This window comes from Cannabis sativa, unplaced genomic scaffold (assembly GCF_029168945.1).
Source record: "Cannabis sativa cultivar Pink pepper isolate KNU-18-1 unplaced genomic scaffold, ASM2916894v1 Contig4, whole genome shotgun sequence".
NCBI lineage: Eukaryota > Viridiplantae > Streptophyta > Magnoliopsida > Rosales > Cannabaceae > Cannabis > Cannabis sativa.
The window spans coordinates 1,734,056-1,741,819 of NW_026870040.1; positions in this window are offsets into that span (position 1 = coordinate 1,734,056).

Sequence of the window (7,764 nt, forward strand, 5' to 3'; positions counted from 1 at the left end):
CACCTATTGTAGCATTTTAAATTGATTTTTTCATTATTTTAATGCCATATAATTCAAATCTAACCCTAGTGGAATGCTATAAATAGATAGTGAAGGCTTCAGAAAATATAACACTTTTCTTCTGACTTTTTCTATTCAGAAAAAACTGAGCCTTCTCTCTCCCTATCTTTAGCTGACCACTCTCTCTCTTCTTCTTAGAATTTCGAAATCCTTAGTGTATGAGTAGTGCCCACACACATCAAGCAATACCTCAATCATAGTGAGGAAGATCGTGAAGAAAGATCATCAGCAAAGGAGATTCAGCATCAAGGATTCAGAGAAGAAGATCCAGGTTCAGATCTTGATAATACTCTGCTACAGAAAGGAATCAAGGGTTAGAGATCTGAACGGAAGGAGTCATTATAATTCCGCTGCACCCAATGTAAGGTTTCTTAAACTTTATATGTGTTTAATTTATCGTTTTAGAAAGTTCATATTTAGGATGTTAATAAACATACTTGTGAGTAGATCTAAGATCCTGGTAAAATAATATCCAACAACTAGCCTCAGAGCCATGGTAATTGATTTACTTGCAAGAAATTTGGACTTTAAAACGATTGTTTGTATGTTCTTTGGATGGTATCATGTTGTATTGAGTGTTATTTGATGAATGATTGATGTTTGTGAAATTTTCGTGAAAAATAATTGTGATTTCGTTTCTGGAATTATTTTTATTGGATAGTATGGAAAAAATTAAGCAAGTTAGCCTTTTACAGAACTCAATTTGGATTTTATTTGAATAAGTTATGATTTTTTGAAGATTTGACAAAATCGGGGCTGTGCTGATTTTTTCTGCGATCGCAGAACTGTCCGTACAGTTTCGGATTTTTTCCTTTTTCTTCAATTTTTCATACCTTTTCATGGAATTAACTTCCAATTTTTTGTATGGTTTTGTATATATACTATTACTATTCCTAATTCAATTCTAATTATCATTTTGAATTAATTTAATTTTTTTTAAAATTAATTCAAGATATTAGTGTAATTTGAATTTGAATAGAATTAGTATTTATCTTTTTGCTTAAAAATCTATCTTATTTTTAAATTTGATTATATTTTTTTTAAATTTAAGGTCAGATTTTTTAGATATTTATAATATCTTTTTAAGATATTTATAATATCTTTTAAGATATTTTAAAAAATATCTCTTAAGATATTTATAAAATCTTTTAAGATATTTTAAAATATCTTATCTTTTAAGATATTTAAAAATATCTTATCTTTTAAGATTTTTTTTTAAAATCTTTTTAGATATTTTGACCTTATTTAAATTTAAAATAAGATATTTATAATCATGTAATTTTAAATAGATATAAGATAAAAGTAGGTTTAATTTTAAATTTTTTTATTTTTCGAAATTTAAATTATTTTTTGAATATTAAAATATTTTTTATTTAATTATTTATTTATTCGAAATTATTTATTTAAAATTAAATAAATCCTACTTCCAACTATCCACCTAACCCTGTTGCAGGAGTATGTGTTTTAACTTATGTGTAAGTTTTCAAAACCTATTATTACTTGATTGCAAATAGCCATGGTTACCTTTTGCCAGATCTAATGATCTGATGGCTCCCTTGGTCAAGATAATAATTTGTAACAGGTATAATTTACAATCTTCTTTCATCTGTGTATGACCTAGCAACATGATAGGACCCATCCAAAGTGTGCCTGTGTGAGCCTATGTGTTTAATTTTATTATAGATGCATATAGGTTAATGTTGCTAAAATAAATTATCATAGTTCTTGATAGAATTTATTTAGGCCCATTTAGTTATTGGGCTTATTCAATTAATAACAGTTGTTCTTATTAAGGTTAAATTCCTCTCTTTTGGGCCTTGTGTGAGAGTTGGGAGCCATAGAAGTGGGTACGACATACTGATCCCAGCACCCCCTCACACAAACCACCCCAATTGTGAAGGCCCATTTGCCTGATTTGAATAACTGTACTAGGTTAATTAAACTAGTTTAACCTAATAAAATTGATTAGCAACATAATTAATTTCATTTATTTTGAAATTAATTTAAGAAAAATATAGTTTAAGGAATTTTATATTCTAAGCTAAACTATATGTATTTTCTTGTATTTAATTAAATATAGAATTATAACCATCTAGATTCTTTCTGGAACTTAATTTAAATTTTTCATTAAATATTCCTATTTAAGTTGATATTTAGTTATCTTCAACTAACCAACTTAAATCTGAATATCTTTTGAATTCAAAATTTCAAAATTAAGTTGAGGAATTTTAGGCATTGGTTATTAAGATTCTTTAGATATTTTTTTTAAGTTAATATCTTTTCGAATATTAACTTAAAATGGAATATTTTCAAATTAAGTGGTTACAACTTAATTTTTGATATTTAATTAAATTTAAATTTGAAAATATTTAAGTTCTAGATTTTTTCTAGTACAACTTAAATTAGATATTTTTTTCAAATTTTCTGGAAAAGATACTTAGTCAAATAAGATATTTTCTAGATAGTTATTTCTAGACTACTTATTATTTCTAATATTAAATAGGAAAATATTATACATTGTGAAATTAATTATTTAAATAATTAATTTTGGTACAATTTATTTTAAGTATATTTTTCCTAGTATTAAACTAGAAATTAATAATTAAGCCTTCTCTACACTTAATTATTTATTTCTTGAATTTAATACATTTAATTAATTTGAAAATTAAATATCTAAGTTGATTTTATCATCATACTTAAATATTTCTTTTTCGTGACATTTAATTAAATAGAAAATTATTTTTAGTTGAAATTTAATTTTTCAACTAAATTTAAATAATTTTCAAAATATTTTTTTTTTTATTTTATTAATCAATTTTCGAAATTGCATTTCTTAAATGCTAGAATTTCGAATTTTATCTTGAAAAATAGATTAAGTTGTAAATTAATTATTTATTTTAATTAATTCTTGGATCAACTTAAATCAATGATTTTTTCATTTATTGATTAATTTAAAATAAATTGAATTAAAGTATATTATTAGAAATTGAATTAATTAGTCAAAGGAAAATCTAGATAGGTGATATTTTTGCTTGAAGTATTTTTCTAGTGTATTTAATTAAATAGAAAATTAATATTTAAGTTGATTTTCATCATCATACTTAAATATTTGAAATTTTTCTTATATATTTAATTAAATAGGAAAATTATATTTTTTGTTGTAAATTAATTTTATTAATTAATTTTGGGCCAACATTAAATTAAAATAATTTTTCCAAGATTTATTTTTTATTTTAATATGCATTTTTCGAAAATTGTATTCTTATATACTTTAATTTTTCGAAATGCAATATATATTTATAGAAAATTAAATTTGAGTTGTAAATTAATTTAAATTAATTTTGTAACAACTTAAATTGAATATTTTTCTAAATATTTATTGGAAATTATTACTAAGATGGAAATAATTCACATTATTTCATATCCATCTAAGTAAAAATTTATAAATATTAAATTAAAATTTATATTTGGAATTTTTATTCTAAATTGGAAATTTTAATTAAATAAATATATATTTAAAATAAATAGAATAAATAAAGAGAATAAATGAAAATACAACTCCTTTTAAATAATGAGCTTTATTATCTAGAGACATTCGATCTCCATTGTGGATTTTACACCGCGTTTGTTTTAGTGAGTAATCCTCCCTAATGGAGGAACGTTCATTAGCAATTTCGCACCGTTTAACCTCGCATGATAAGTAGTTTGTAAGTGTTTTGTATGGTATGGATCACCCTAATGGTGGCGACCATACTTGACTTGCAAATTATGAAACAATGGTGGAAGCTCATAAGATAGAATTGCCTTGACTCTCGCCTAAACGGGACAACGCTGAATTCCAATCTTGATCGAATAAAAGGTTGCTAGAATGTTTATCATTTTAGATGAGCTGACAACTCTATTCAATGGATGATGCTTTGACTCTCGCCTAAACGGGACACTGTATCAGTTTGTTGAAAAACCTTGGAAATTATTTAGGATTGTATGTTTTAGTATTTTCACTTGTCATTCCTACTTGCTATATGCTTATAATTTCTGAATTGTGTATGAATTTATATTGAACCATGTTATTTTCTGTTATTAAGTTGTAGTTTAATTTCGAATCTTCATTGTTGGTCCAACATGTTTGTTTATCTAATGAGATAAATCCCTAGTGGATTTTCACCATTAGACATACATAATAGTGTTAGATCTCAAAAGATAAATATTGTATATGCGACATCTAGCTGTTCATCAATTGATGACACCTTAGACTAGTATTTTTACAATATGAAACAAGAAGATTACATAAATAAGATTACTTTGACTTTCGCTAATCGAAGCATCGTTGGATTCTTATTTATAATCGAAATTATCCTAATTCCTCTTCGCTTATTCATTTCGAATTAGCTCCATAATATATCATTGGATGAATGGTCTATAAATCATTTCATGTCATTATATTTTCTCTTAAGAAATTAAATGACGCTTATGATTATAATCCCGAAATTCTATTCCCAATTGATATAAATCCTCAATCTTAGAAATCTCCTACTTGTATGGGCAAATCTGACTTAGAGTTTGTATTAGTAGTGGTGGTCCAAGATAGAATTACTCATTATTTTTGGTATAAATTTAAGTCTTTGACTTTAATTTTAGATTCCAAATAGAAATTTTCTTATATTTCTAATTCCAGAATACAATACAGTTACACTTTCTCAAGTGTTTAATATCCATCTTCTATTAATGGATTAAAACTGTATGGAATATGAGTTAGGTATTCTGTGACCAGGATCCACTTGCAGTATTCTAAGAACTCTTTGATGTAACTAAACCTATGTCAACATAGACACTACCATTTTTTTAATCTATGGCATTTGTATCTTGTTCATAGTGGTTTTGACAAGATCAATCTCTGCAAAGAGTTAATATGCCTATATCCACTGAAAGTAGTTCATCTCATTCGCAGATGGATGTACATTCAGGGGTGGATATGAGTTTTTCGTTGTATTCTTAAAACGATAACTCTAGATTATACCTTATGCAAAGAAATTTGAAATGTTTAAATATTTCATTAATTTCTAGCAATGGTTAAAACCATTAAGGTAAGTGGTTAAAGATCTTGCGAACTGATAGGGGTGGAGAAATAGTTAGTAGATATGCAGTTCAAAGATCATTAAATTGATTTTTGAATTATATCCAAACTTACCTCCCCAGAAATTTCGAGTTGCATATTGATGATTAGTTACTAGTCGTTGCCTAATTCCTTCTATGGTAATACAATTTCAGAATGATGTAATGGTTGTATACTTAATGTAAATCATTACTAGATTCATGGATGACCTAATCAAAATCTTAAGAAAAGCTAGAACTATTAACCATGGTTTGTTAGCTATTCTAAGTGATTAGGGGTGGACCATCCCATTGTCAATAGATAAGAAAGTGTTTGTTCAAACAAATACTACTTTTCTAAGATAATGACTAAGTCTGAAAACAAGTAGCAAATAAAGGAGATATTTTTTTTCTTGATTCCAAAAGTGTTCTATCATCTTACATATGATGATCCCACTGCCTCTGTTGTCTTGTCACAACCAAAGAGGTTAATACCATTTAGTTTTCTTCGACATAATTCACGGTACCTTGTCGTAGTGGGAGAGTTTCTAGGAACTCACCTTCTTATGACTTGGGAGACACTAGTGATTAAAATCCATTGTGAGTTTAAACAAGTAATGGATTGTCAAGATAAGAACTAAGAAGAAAGCCAATAGAACTATGGTTTAATCCATTCACATGGAATAACCTAAAGTTTTCTATTACAAGGACATAAAAGGAAATTTTAGTTAATAAGTCTATTCTATGGACTTAACAAACTTCCTGTTCCTAGTATTATAGGTTTGAGTTTATCTAAACCTATGGCTTGTGGTATACCTGGTAATTACTTACTCTAATGCAAGCAACTTACTTTAGTAAGATGCTGAAGCATTTTCTTTCTAATGGCAATCTATAGAAGCTTCACAACTTCTTAGGTATAGATTTTATTTATCTAAGGAAAAGTCTTAACTATTCCAGAAAAGATAAAGCCATGAAAGAATTTCTTATATCAACAGTGAAAGGTCTTAGATATGCTTTTGTATGCCTTAGACCGTACACTCGCTCGTTGAGTGGGAGTAATGAGTAGGTATCAGATTAATCCAGGAGAAGAACATTGGAAGACAATCAAGTAAATCTTAAGATTAAGAAGAGGAACTATATGTTAGTCTATAAGGGTGTGTTTAAAACTCTTAGACTACACCATATCAGATTTTCGAAATTTGCCTATGTGCTAGTAAATATTTCTGATAAGATGGTGGTTACTCTGGGGGTGGAATAGTGATTTTGGAGAAGTGTAAAAACCTATCTGAAGTCTCTAGGTCTACCAGAGAGGGACTGAATGTTAAAGTTACAGGAAAGGTACTTATTCAGTCTAAGGAAAGTTCTATACATCTATGGCACCATTCCAAATTGCCTTAAACTACTAGTGTTAATTTCCTGATTAACCAAAAGTAGTTGCCAAAGGTATAGAATCCAGTATCCCAAGAGAGTAGACATATAGAGAGGAATTTCACATTATCAATGATTTTGTGATTAAAGGAAGAGTAATGGTGGAGAAAAGGTTGTGTTTAATTCAACCTTTCAGATCCTATTACGAGGAGTTTACTACTAATACACTTGATTTGTATATCAAGGTGTTGAGATTATTTGAAACACACTTTTTGTTTTATATTAGTGCAAGTGGGAGTTTGTTGGGTTTTATGCCCTAAATAAAACTCATTTCGATATAATCAGATTTACTTATTAATATAGATCAGAAATAACATTTAATGTTGCATGGTTCACATGATTTATTTCATGATTATATGTACATAATGTATAAATTCATCTGAAACCCTTTTCACATACTTGATCCTGTTTATTGTGCTGTCAACACATTGGAAAGTAAACATGACTATGTGAATAAAGTTTTCCTAGATTTATCAGACATAGGGTTTTACTGATATGATAATCTACAACAGAGTTTACTTGCATTTGGAGAAGTGCTATGTTCTTTCCAGAGCATTGGTTAAAGTAAAGCTCAGGTTGGATGCATGGAGTATGCATCGGAAGGGACCGATATTGAACTTTGACTTAGATTTAATTAAACTTACCGTAAAATCTATTCAAGTCAATATCGCCTAGTTGATCCTAGATCAAATGATCTTAATCCTGTTATGATTAGGCTCAATCTTGAAAGGCTATTCGTGTTCCTTGAATTGTTAGTTAAGCCTACCTTTTGGTCAGGGTGATACGTACTTTTTGGGAACACGGTAGTGCAATTGAGTGGGAGCGCTATCATAAACATGGAATCTATAGCTTCTATCTGGCGAATAGTAAGCAAAGGATGATCTCCTTCGAGCTTGACCAAACGAACATAAATGGTGGAGTACTCATTTCACATAAGCTGAAATATCATTTATATGGGGTCAAGTGTTTTAAGGAATAAATACATTGTAGGGTGTAACGGTAATTTGATCCCTTTACAGTGTAGATCATTCATATAGAGGATCATTGATCATATTAGGATTATAACAATGGATAACTAATGATGTGCCTATATGGTGGAACATATAGAGCATTCTATATACTGAGAGTGCAATTCTGAGTTCTATGCGTGGATTCAACGAAGAATTAATAAGTTAGTGAATTTTA